The following is a 13,812-nucleotide window of genomic DNA, read 5'->3' on the forward strand; positions in this document are numbered from 1 at the left end:
ATACTTCAATGCAGTTAATTTTCAAATAAAAATTGTGGGGGGGGCATGAAAGACATTCCTATAGTGTTGCCAGTCTTGAGAGATGCTTGTCTTATGATTCCCATAGTGTCCTCCATCTGCCTTTAGAGTCAAGGTTCCTGTACTCTGACTCTCTAGACAGAGGTCAGCTGACCAACACTTTGAAATGGAAAGTTGTTCCTCTAAATGACTGACTCTGCTGATGGAAGTTATATTGGGTTCACTGTGCTTATATGAAGAGAACAGGACTCTTGTCTTCAAACCTTAGCATTGCTTTCCAGCCATTTCCCTTTAACACCTTTAATCTCCCTGAGTCCCATTTTACTTGTCTTCTAATACGAATGACTGCTCAATGTGTTACAGTCAGGAGTTAAAATAAATTAAGAACCTGAGATAGAGCTGGGCTTAATGAAGCCTGTTGTTGTCCTTTCTGTGTCTTATCTACTCTTGGGTTTTGGTGTTTCTGGAATATTCACATGGGTCTCCTGACATGGCTGGGCCCAGACTCTTGTCACTGGAGGACTTTCCATCCATTTGGCATAGACTCTAATTCCCTCAGCACTTACAAGCACCTGACTTGGCTATATTTGCATTTCGATTGATTTTGTTGTTGTTGTTCTTTATTTGTGTTGGGGGAGGGTAGTAAGTTTGGTGCATGCTCATGCATGTGTGTAGGCACACACATCTGTGTGCATACTTTCAGAGGTTAGAGGAGGACATTGGGTGTCTATCACCCTGCGTTATTCTTTTGAGAAAAGGTCTGTCACTGAACTTGGAGTAGGCTGACAGTCAAAAAGTCAGAGATCCTCCTGACTCTGTCTACCACAGTGCTGGGGTTATAGGCACATGGGGGTTCACACCCAGCTTTCTATGAGTACTAATATCTGAACTCAGGTCCTCATGCTTATGAAGCAGGTACTTTACTCAGTGAGACATCACCCTATCCCCATAGAATTACAAATTTAAAAACTAGAGATACTTAGAGTGTGACTCTAATGGCTTCAAAGCAATGCAATCATTACTGTGTTAGTTTATATTGTCCTAAAGAATGTTCTTTGATATGACCCAGAATCCTCTCTTTACTCTTATCCCATGAGAAAACAAATCTCTGAACTTATAATACATTTCAGATAAGCCCACAGACTGCATCTAAGCCTGAGAGTTGTTTACCTGAAGAAAGCATAAAGAGCTGACAGCTTTCATCTATGTAGAAAGGGATCAAAAGATAGGGGCCTATGAAAGGCACAAGTGACTAAAGAAAAGTAGGTAAATTATACATCAAAATTAAAAGCTTTTGTGCTTCAAAGGATACTATCAAGAAAGGGACAAGACAGCCCATAGAGCGGTGGAGAACACTTGCAAGTCTTATACCAAATCGGGGGTTTATATTCAGACTTTATGAATAATGCAAACAACCATAGAAAATAAAGGCAAAGAACCTTATTAAAAGAGAGTGAGAAGTTTAAGGAGGCATTTTTCAAAAGAACATAAACAAATGCCTAATAAGTACATAAAAGAGGGTTAGCAACATTAGTCATTAGGAAAATCAAATCAAAACTACAAGATACTATTTCATAGACATTAGGATAACTAAAGTTAAAGGGATAGTAACAAGTATTCTCTAAAACGCAGAGAAGCTTTTGGAGCCTTGATGGATCATTACTGGGTTGGCAAAGGGAGCTGGAGAGATGGCTCAGTGGGGAAAATACTTGCTACTAAAGAGCGAGGGCCTGAGTTCAGATTTCCAGACTCCACATATAGCTAGACATGGTAGCGTATATCTATAGTACCAGCAGAGAGACAGGAGGCGGGGCAGGAGAATCCCCAAGAGCTTGCAGGCCAGCTAGCATGGCTTATGCAGTGGCAAACAACAAGAAGTCCTACCTCAGACAAGGTAGAAAGTGAGAATGCACAGCCATGTTGTCCTCTGACCTTTACATGTACACCATGACACACATGTACCCTCACACACAGGAACACATACATACACTTTTTTAAAAAATAGGACAGTAAAGAATGTAGCCATTTTGGATAATACTTTGGCAGTTATTCAAAATATTAAATATGAATCACACCAGTGATGTAAGGAAACTAGGTAATATCTATTTATGAGATATAAATCCAAGAACAGTACAAACACAGGTCCACTGGAAAATTTGCAAATGGATCTAAGAACAATGCAAATGTTCCCCACTGAGGAGTAGATAAACAAACGCTCTCTCTTCTCTCCACAATGGAATACAGTTTGACCATAGAAGGAAATAAAGTGCTAATTCATGATTCAAAATTGATGAACCTTGAAACATTGTGCTAAGTGAAAAGAGATGGGAGTCAAAGTGCAAAAGACCGTACACTCTATCATCCCATTTCTACACAAAGGCAGATTACAGGAATCCGTAGATTACTGCTTGCCTTTCAACAGTGGTAGGGAGAGGTGGGTGAAGGCTTGTGACTGCTAACGGCGGCAGGAGTTTTACTATGGACTGATGAAAGTGTTCCAAATTTAAACAGCAGTGTTCTACAATTCTATCAACATAACTAAAATCTCCTGACTTATACACTTTATGAGTATGAATTTTATGGTCTGTGAATTATACATCAATAAACCTATTATACAATATAGAAATACTAGGCCTTTTGCTGGTGACAGCTGAGAACACCTGACTGAAATGGTTGAATTAGTGTGGAAGGACACAGGGAAGGACACAGAAAATCGGAATCCTCAGCTGTGCCCTCATCTAGCCCATGTGGTGCCTGCGTTCTCTGCTCAGACATCTAACTGTGTGACACACAGTGCTGGAGGAACCCAGTTCTGGGAAGCAGAATAGTGGAACACAGGAAAGGAGGACTCCCAGATGGTGCTCAGTTAATTTCAAATTTGTGCCTTGGATTAGTAAGTGGGACAAGAAAGATGGACATGCTAGGGAATGAATTTAATGGCAGACAGCAATGATAGAGAACAGCCCTGCTCTGCACTGAAGAGGAAAGAGCTTTCCCTCTGTTCCTTCCTGCATCTAGGAAGCTATGGTGGATGGGGATGATGGCATGTAGTTAGACGCTGGTGCAACACCAGCTTGGAGTCTTGGATCTATCACTAACTGTGTCATTCAGAACACTGACCTTCCTAAACCTCAGATGTTCACTTGTAAAATATGCCTTCTTGCTAGTTAGTTAGTTAGTTAGTTAGTTAGTTAGTTAGTTAGTTGTTATCATAGGGCCTCATGTAGCCGAGGCTGATGTGGAACTCAGTATGTAAACAGAATGAATTTAATCTCTTGACCTCCAACCTCTACCTTCTAAATGTTTGGATGACAAATATGGGCACCCCAAACACACACACACACACACACACACACACACACTTCATTTGTAAATATGAATATCAGAATCCAATTCATAAAATTGTTAGATAAATGAAGTAATAGATGAAAATTCTCACACGCAATAAGATATCCTGTATCTATTGCTCCTTTACTCCTCAACCATTTATTGAGCAACTATTATATGAAAGTCACTATGAAATATAGAAACATCTGAAATCATTTGGGTACAATATGTAGAACACCTCTGTACATGAGGCAATTGTACTGAGGATTGCTTTGCCCACAGGGTATAGCAGAGTGCCTGCTGGGAAATAGGCATCCAGTAGACTTGTGCTGAAAACTGGAGTGAATATGTTCAAAGACAATCTAACCGTCTTCCTATCACTTAAAACCCAGAAGTTCTGTTCTTCCCGTGTGGAGCTCACTTGGCAGAACTTCCACACACTTCACACACACTTCACTTTACAAATGCCTTTATATGGGAAATAGTGTAAGAAATTGAGAGATCCTGAGGTTCAAGGATCTGTACACAAACTGTAAAGGAAAATGATGACCATCCAGCTGGTCAGAATCTTGTGCTGTGAAAAGAGAGCAGACTTGGGAACACAGTTGAACCTTCACTCCACCATTTGTTGCTCTATGGTGTTGGACACATTACTTACACATTTTGCCTCAGTCTCTTCTAAACAGTAGGAGAATTAATTATGTTCATAATACATAATTCAGGAAGTTGACAATGACAACTGAAAGGTGTATGTTTGGTGTTTTATTTACCAAACCGATACGTGAAATTTCATCATTACCATTATTTTATCTTTTTTTAAATAAACAATTTATTGAGAATTTCATACGTACATATAAGGTGTTTTGATCAAATCCATGCCCACTCCTTCCCCTCCAACTCTTCCCATTATCTCCCCATCACATTTTTCTGATAACTTCATGTACTCTTTCTTCTTTTATTTATTTTTATGGGGCTTTTAGCTACTGTAAAATTCCCCCCTCTGAAGAGGTAACCCTAAAATCTTTTAAGGATTAGATACAAGCTCCCAAATACTTTTGATATTTTTGGCCTTTGGAACAGAGTTTCAGAGAGAACTCACAGGCACCCTGCTATGCCTTTTTAAGGCCTTCATTCTCCTTCAATACTCTCATTAGCCTGATCAAAGTTCACTTTGATGGGAGCTTAGCAGGGGCTAAACTGTAAACTCCCTTGAGAATATAGGCTGTGCCTTTTCGTCTCTTCATATGTAAGCTCATGCAGGGTGTATTAGTTAGGGTTCTCCAAAGAAACAGAACCGGTAGAATGAACATATATGTTTAGAGATTTATCCGCTTAGCTCACAGGATAGAGTCTGAGTAGTCCAACAATGGCTGCACCACACTGGAGAGGCTGAGAATCCATAGTTGTTCAGTCCACAAGCCTGGATGTCTCAGTAGTCTCAATCTGGCACTGAAGGTCTGACGAATTCCAAAAGATCAGCTAGTCTTCATTCTACAGCAGCAAGACAAACTCACCAGCGAGAGAGAGAAGGCAAGCAGCAAGAAGCCCAGCGTTCTCCTCTGCCATGGCCTTTTATACAGGCTGCCATCAGAAGGTAACACCCACATTTAGGGTGTGTCTTCCAGCTTCAGATGATCCAATTAAGAAGATCTCTCTCATTTCACTTAATCCCAGATCCAGTCAAGTTGACACCCAGGATTAGCCATCACAGACACAGACTGCTCTGGCTTCTTCCATGCTGAACAGGGACACAGGGTGAGGTAATTGAGCACCCCTTCAGTGATCTATCAAAAAGACTCCCAAATTGCATAACTCTTATCTCTAAGGGGAAAAGAAAATCCTTGAATTGTGAATAGGGCTGTGAAGGAGAAGTAAAGGCAAGAGTAATCAGCACTACAAGTTCTAGACAGGGAACTAGAAAAAAAGTCAGAATAGGACAATTTTCAAATGTTCATATGAAAGACCATTGGAATTTCTTGACAAGGGCTTCCAAAAGCATCCCTCTATTGGGTTCTTCCTCATTTTTCTTTTGTCTTCCAAGGCTGGACTCTAGAGTGATGGATTCAGGATTTGCTTTCAGGTATTTTGACAGCTGTTGGAGTGGTTAGAATCAGTGTCAGTTCCCTCTCAAAGGCTTCTAGACAGGGGGAAAAAATAAATGTATCCATCATTTTAGAACAATAGCTGGTTGTCTCCCTTATCTACAGGTGGGCACTACAGTATTGGAGACCAAGATTTCAAGTCTTACATCTGAGCAGCGCTTTCTGGTTAGGAATAAAATCATCAATGAGAAATAATTGTCTAAATAACTTTTTATATAGACTTAAGCCTAATGTCTGGGACATGTAATCCCTTGACCATTATTTTATCTTATGATCTCATCAACTTTTACCAGTTAATGCTGGAACAATCTATCAACATTAAGAAAACCATTAGGAATGCATCCCTTCAGTTTTGGAAAAGTTTGAGAATAATTTGTGTTAGTTCTTTGAATATTTGTTTGAATTCATCAGTAAAACCATAAAGCCTTAGGCTTCTTTGGTTACCTGTTTTGTCAGATGATTGATCACAGCTAGAGTCTCCTTAGTTGTGTCTATTCACAATTCTTCCGCTTTTGTGATTTTGTATTTGTGGGTTTTTGTGTTTCTCAGAATGTTCATTTTATCTCCATTATTCCACATTTTGGGGTAGCATTGATCATAATCCTCTCTGATAATCCCTCATATTTCTGTAGAATTAGTCACAATGTCTCAAATTTTATTTCTGATATTAATGATTTCAGCCTTCTATATGTTTTAAGTATATCAGAATAAAAACTTGTCAGTTTTGTTGATCAACTCAAACATCCAACCGCTGGTTCCACTGATTTTCTCTATTGTGTTCCAGTCTCTGTTTCATTTATTTCTTCTCTAGTCTTTGAGGTCGCCTATGATTTCTTCATTGGTCCATTGATAGTTTGAATAATTTCCACAGTTTTTAAAGAAATTTTCTGCTTTAACTTCATTGATAAATTTTTAATGTTCTATGATTGGAAAAGAAGCTCTGTGTAATATCTATTCAAGTCTACTAAGACATTTCCTGGCCTAAGATATTATCTGTTCTGTAAAATATCATATACACACTGAAGAACATGTACATAAAGGTTTAGTGTACACAGCTGTGTATGTATCTGTTGATTATTTATATTGGTTGGTTAGTTCTCTTTATATCCCCTATTCCCTAATTTATCTTCTAATATTCATATTCATTATTAGCAGTAAAGTATTAAAATTTCCAACGACATTGCATAAATAGTTCTCACTTTAATTCTCTTCACTTCTATTTAATCTATCTTGATGGCTTAACAAAGAATTCAAAAGAGGGCTGCGGAGATGCTCAGAGGTTAAGCGCATGCACTTCTTTTGCAGAGGACCAGAGCCCACCGTGGGTGGCTTACAACACCTATAACTCTAGATGCAGGGAACCCATTGCCTCTGGCTTCCACAGGCACCTGCACTCACATGAGCATGCACCCACATGCAGACACACAAGCATGCACATAATACAAAATAATTTTTAAAATATTTTTAAAAAGAGGTTGTTATATAAGAATGAAGCAGTTGCTACCATCTAGATACAGACAGCAAGCTGTCACCAGACGTTGAATCTTCTGGCAACCTGACCTTGGCCTCTGCAGCATCCAAAATTGTAAGAAATAAATGTCTGTTGTTTGTGTGTGACCCAATCTAAGGATCATCACAGTAGCCAGAATAGGCAAAGATATAAGTTGAAACAGAAAATTAGGTATTTCCGCATCATCAAATACTTACAGTGGTAGAAGCATCTTTGGCAAAGTACAAAAAGCAGAGACTTGAAACCACGGAAGGAAGAGCAGGCTAGAAACGCCTGTAGTGTTGTGACTGGACCGAAAGGTGATCCTGGCAAGCCTGGAGAAGAACTCAGTTAGGCAGAAGACCCTAATTTTCTTAGCGATTATGTAAGCAATCTTTATGATGATGCTGGGAGGAAGCTGAGGGTTCTTTTAAAGAACCTGTTACTGAAAACTGGATGAAAGGAATCTTTGCTACAAAGAAGTTCAATGAGCTGTTTGTTTCCTTTTTGTAGAAAGAGAAGCTTAAGATATACAAAACAGAATATTTGATAGAAGCAATGCTAAAGAATGGGTTGGGGATGCGGGAGAGATTCTTTTGATTTCTTTTATAGCAAAATATAAGAAGAAAAACATAAAATAGAATTTCTAATCAAAAAGAAATCAGAATTTAAAGATTTAGAACACTCTCGGACTGACCATACTATAAAGAATGAAATTCTGTTTGGAAAATAACACTGTGAATGAGATTGACTGACCATTTGATAAGACGGTTGGTCTAGAGAGGATGAAAGAAATACTATGCACCAGAACAATGAAGGAATTACCATGAAGACATCTCAGAGGTCTGCAGTTCCTGCCCATCACGTACCCAGAACATCAAGTTGCTGAAACTGACACAGTTTCAAAGAAATAGCCTAGAGGCCTGGCAGGTCTCTGCATCACAAGCAGGGCTCCAGTAGTAGCCAGGGTAATGTGAGTCACTGCAGCTACCCCTCTGGAGAACTCATGTGATAAACTGTGGAGACGTTTGCATGGTGCTAGGCTTTAAGTTATATGGAATTTAAAATCTGTGGGGGCAATAGATATTTCCACCTAAATTTCAAGGGTTATGCATAGAACTTTGGGGTTCCATTAAACAGATGTTCTAAGGATGGAGCTTCTTCAGAGAATGCCTACCAGTACAAACAGTACAATGCTCTGCAAGACTGTGGGGTTGGAACGGTTGCAAGGACTCTCCACTAAAGCAAAGCCCAGTGAAGACTTTGTAAGAATACAGCCACTGCAGACTCCCCACTGGGACAATGCCCAGAAGACACATGGGAATGGAACTGACCCTGAGACCCTAGACCAAGAGAAACACCAGACTGCAAGTCTAGTCCAGAAGAATCATCATCATGGGACTTCAAGCCACGAGAGCTATGGCTTGTGCTATGCGCAACAAAGCATAGTGATGGGGCTGCCGGAATTCCTATTAGCCCAACTTCTGTGCCAGACTGTCCAGGAGTTGAAATTTGGAATCCAAATGGAACATTCTGTACTCTTAACTTTTATTAATTAAAAAAAAAATGTTTGACAACACTCGGGAGACAAAAACAGGTGGATCTCTGTGAGATTGGCAGACTGGTCTCCATAGTGTGTTCCAGGCCAGCTGAAGTTATAGGGAAACCCTGTCTCAAATAAAATTGAGGGGTTGGGGCTGGGGAAATGGCTTAGTGGTTAAAAGCACTGGCTGCTCTTGCAGAGGACCCAGGCTTAGTTCCTAGCACACACATGGCCACTAACAACTGTCCCTAATTCCAGTTCCAGGGGATCTGATGTCCTCTTCTGACCCTCATGGACATTACATCTAAAATAAAATAAGAAGATAGTAATAATTTTTTATTTCAGACAGAAGCATTGCATTTACATCATTTACATCCCTCCCTTTCTCCTTCCACCTCCTCCCATGTCCCCTCTCTCTCTCTCTCAAGTTCATAACCTCTGTTTCTATAATTATTGTTACACACACACACACACACCTTACTAAGCCCATTTAGTGTTGCTCATATGTACATGTGGTTAGAGATGACCACTTGAGATTGAATAACCTGTGAGGGGGGCTAATCCCTGAAAAAGACTGATTATCTCCTATCTTGGCTGCCATTGATTGCCTGTAGCTCTTCATCCAGGGGTGGGACCTACTGAAGTTTCCCTATCTGTGCTGTATGTCCACTGCTGTGGTCATCACTCAGACTTTGCTTCCACAACCATATTGCTGAGATTTAATGGGTGCAGCACCCCTGCCATGTCTAGGAGACACTATATAGCATCAGGCACCCTGGTGCTCTGGCTCTTACAATCTTCCTACACCCTCTTCTGTGATGTCCCTTGAGACCTATGTGTAGGAGTTGCATGGTAGATGTGCCAGTTGGGGCTGGGTACCCCATGGTCACTTATTCTCTGCATTTTGACCAGTTGTGGATCTCTGTAGTATCTCTGCTACATAATGAAGCTTCTTTGATGAATGGTGACAGCTACACTTATTTATGGATATTAAGTATAAATGTTTAGAATATAGTTTAAAATTACATTGGTTTAGGAAAGTGGGAGTGGTAGATTCTCCTCTAGGGTATAGGACCTCTACAACCATGGGTATTTACCAAGGATTACAGTACCAGTCCAGAATTCCGTCCCAGTAAGTGGGCCTTAAATCCAATTCTGTAACTGTTGGAAACTCCCAAGATAAGAGTGCTACTATGGTACCATTAGGGGTGGCTTGGGTTGATCATTATTATGATTCATAGGCTTTACAGATGGATAGGAAAACTGATTGCTTGCTTTTCTCTCTTGTCAGCTTCTGTAGCACCTTCTGATATTATGAAAGCTAGTCCTCAGGGAGGAGGCTTCTAGGTCAATTCCAGCTCAGTTCCTCCAAGTCCTGTGTCTTCAGCAATGGGGTCTTGCCTTCAAGTTCTAGAAGGCAACCAAGATCAGTGGCAATAACCTACTGTTCTAGTTTGCACTCTCTTGTCATGGTAAAACACTACCCAAAAGCAACTTGGGAAGCAAAGGCTTTATTTGGCTATGGCTCACAGTCCATCATCAAGGGAAGCCAAGGCAGAAACTCAGAGCAGGAACCTGGAGGCAGGAACTGAAGCAAAGACCCCAATAAATGCCACTCATGTTTTCTGGTCTGTGCTTAGCCTCCTTTCTTATGCAACTCAAGACCAACTGCCCAAGCACCACCCACAATTGGCTGGGCCCTCCCACATCACTCAACAACCAAGAAAATGCCTCACAAGCCACCCCTATCCCATGGTTCCTTTCCAGTTTCCTGAGTTACTTCAGGTTGTATATACAAATCTGAAGCTTCAGACCTAGGATTCACAAATAAGAAAGAATATGTGACATTTGAATTTCTAGTGTTACCTCAAGTATGATATCTCTAGTTTCATCCATTTACCTTAATTTTTAATGATTTCATCTTTACTTTTCTTTACAGCTGAATAGAATAGAATTCTATTGTGTGTATGAACCACATTTTTCTTACCCATTCATCAGCTGAAGGATATCTAGGTTGCTTACATTTCCTAGTTGTTATGAACAGAGTGGCAATGAACATGACTGAGAAAGTATCTCTGTAGTAGGATATCAACTCCTTTGGATATATGCCAAGGAGGTAGCTGGGTCATATGGTAGATCTACTTTTAGTTTTTTGAGGATTCTCCAGACTGATTTCCATATGACTGCACCAGTTTGCAATCCCACCAACAATGAATGAGGGTTCCTCTTACCCTGCATCCTCTCCAGCATTTGTTGTTACTTGTTTTCTTCATCTTAGCCACTCTGACTAGGGTAAGATGAAATCTCAAAGTAATATTCATTTAAATTTCCTTAGGCACTTTTTTTTTAGATATTTTGTAGCCAATTTTATTTCTTCTTTTGAGAACTCCCTGTTCAGATGTATAGTCCGTCTTTTAATTGGATTATTTTCTTGGTTTTTTTTTTCAGTTCTTTGTATATTGTAAATATTGATCCTCTATCTGATGTATAGCTAGCAAAGCTTTTTCCCACTCTGTGGGCTTCCTCTTCACTAGATTGTTTCCTTCGCCGTCAGAAGATTTTTAAGTTAATGAGGTCCCATTTGTCCATTGTTGGCCTTAATTCCTGAGTAACTAAAATCCTATTCAGAAAGTCTTCTCCTGAAGGGTACGGCTTGTGTCTTCTAGAGTTTCAGGTTTCTCATTGAGGTTTTGGATCCGTTTGAAGGCAATTTTTGTGCAGGGTAATAGATATGGGTCTAATTTCATTCTTCTATATGTTGCATCCGTTTTTCTATCACCATTTGCTGAAAATGCTGTCTTTACTCCAACGTATATTTGACATCTTTGTCGTATATGAAATGGCTGTACTTATGTGCACTCAGTTTTCAGTCTTCCGTTTTGTGTCATTGATACATGTCTGTTTTGTGCCAATACCATGCTGTTTCTATTACTTCAGCTTGGTAATGGAGGTTGAAATCTCATATGGTAATCCCTCCAAAATTGTTATTTTTGCTCAGGATTGCTTTGTATAGCCTTAAATTTTAATGCAATTTGCATTGTTGGATTTCTAATTTACTTGATGCTCCTTCCTGCATTCCTATTTCTCTTTCTTGGAATGTGATTGTCTGTGCTATGTGAACTCCAAAGTCATGTTTAAACTTACATACTCTGGTTTTAGACATTCATAGCTAGACAGAAATTAGCATCAGGATGAACTTGACCTTCATTGATCCTTGTCCATATCTGATTTAGATGATGTATCGATGAGACCGTGGGCTTTGAGTGTAAATTGGAATGAGTTAGGATTAGGAGAGCTATTAGTATATAATAAATGTATTTTATATGATAGAAAGATATGAAATTTCAGGGTTCAGAAACAATGAAATATTGATGTACTCCCTCAAAATACATATTAGAACTTAATCCCCAAAGTGATGCAACTAAGAATGGAGAATTTGAAGCGGTCACTATGACATGAATAATCCACCTTCATGAGTAAGCATCCTTTTAAATAAGTTAAAAGGAACAGTTCTCCCCTTCTGCCATGCATGGAAGCAATAACAGATCCTATCTAAAAGGACACAGCAGGCTCTCAACAAATAAGTGAATCTGTTGAGCTTCTGTTACTGTATTTCTCAGCCTCTGAAACTCTGGGAAATAAATTTCTAATGTTTATAAATTTCTCAGTCTAAGGCTTTTTGTTGTCGTCCCCAAGAATAAATTAAGATTGTCCATTATATCAACCATGGTTCTTATTACATATGTGAATAGTTCTCTTTTGAATTGTTTTTTTAGATTTATTTTTATTTATGTGAACATGTATCTGTGTCGGGGTACGTGTGCACATGTCAATGCAGATGCCTGTGGGGGCCAGAAGAATGCATCAGATCCCTTGGAGCTGGAGTGACAGGTTGTTGTGAGCCACCCAGTATGGGTGCTAGAAACAGAACTCAGGTCCTTGGTAAGAACAGGAAGCACTCTTTAACTTCTGAGTATTTCTCCAGCCCTCCTTTGAATCCTTTATAAGGTCACATAGATATCTTTTACAGCTGTGGTTAGTCTGGTAAAACCTTGGTTCCCAATTCACATTTTGTAAACTGCAGTTAGCTATGGATTTCCTATCATTTTTCTTTCTTTTGCCACTTAACTACAAGTTAATTACCATCTGTTTCTTTCAAAATGTGTCCTTGAATGTTCTTTGCAATTCTACCTGAACCTTTTGACATCATTCAACTATTCTGATTTTTCCATTACAGAAAAAAAAGCTCCAACTTTTTCCCTTAGCTTCCTATGCAGATTCCTACTCCTATTTCATATATTTTTCTTGTTCTCTCTCTCTCTTTCTCTCTCTTTCTCTCTCTCTGCTTTCTCTTAAGAGGCTGAGGCTTCTCCTCCAAAAGGGGGACATACTTCTATAACCGTTTCATCCTCTTACCAATGACTCCCCATCAAATAATTGGTTATTGGATTACTGAGCTTAAGAACTGACGGGTCAAAAGCATACACATACACACACATGCGCATTCATGCATGCATACACACACACACACAAATATAAAACAAGTTCTGCCAGAGGATCCAGGTTTGAGTCCTAGCACCTATATGACAGCTAAAAACCACCCATAATGCCAGTCCTAGGTGATCTGACACCCTCTTCTGACTTGCAGGACACAGGTGCACTTACACACATGCAGGGAATACATTCATACATATAAAATAATAATAAAAAATTTTTAAAGAAACAAACTGTACCCTATCTGTCCCTATGTCCTTCAACACCAACCTGACCCCCAGTAAGTGAGCTTTCACTACTTCAAGCCCTACCTGGTAAGCTCTGTAGCTGGATGTACTAGTTACTTTTCCCATCGCTGTGACAAAATTGACAATGTAAAGGAAGAAGGATTGGGGGCGGCTCAGTGTTTGGGAAAATACAATATATTATGTCAAAGAATGTATGGAGAAGCAACTCGGTCCTGGGCATCAAGAGCTTGAGGATGCCCCTTCTCCCATTGTGACAGATAAGGAAATAGAGACTGTAGTCTGGAAAGCTAGGACAGTATCTCAGTCAAAGCCTGACCCTGGCAGACTATGTCTACCAGCCTAGTCTGATGTCCCAAAGGTTCTGTAAACCCCATAAAAAGTGCCATGAGCTGGGGCCCAAGAGATCAAATACATGAGGCTGCAGGGTACACTTTGTATTCAAACCATAACACACGGCTGACCTGCTCATCTCCAGCTTCCCTGTCCGAGATCCAGGCAGGGAGTGTGGGTGCACTCATTTGAAGCAAGACACAGAAGGTTCTGTCGTGCTCACCAATCCAGCCAAACCAATTAAAAAGCTAATATTGCAAT

The sequence above is a fragment of the Nannospalax galili genome, unplaced genomic scaffold (assembly GCF_000622305.1).
Source record: "Nannospalax galili isolate Female #2095 unplaced genomic scaffold, S.galili_v1.0 scaffold383, whole genome shotgun sequence".
NCBI classification, from domain to species: domain Eukaryota; kingdom Metazoa; phylum Chordata; class Mammalia; order Rodentia; family Spalacidae; genus Nannospalax; species Nannospalax galili.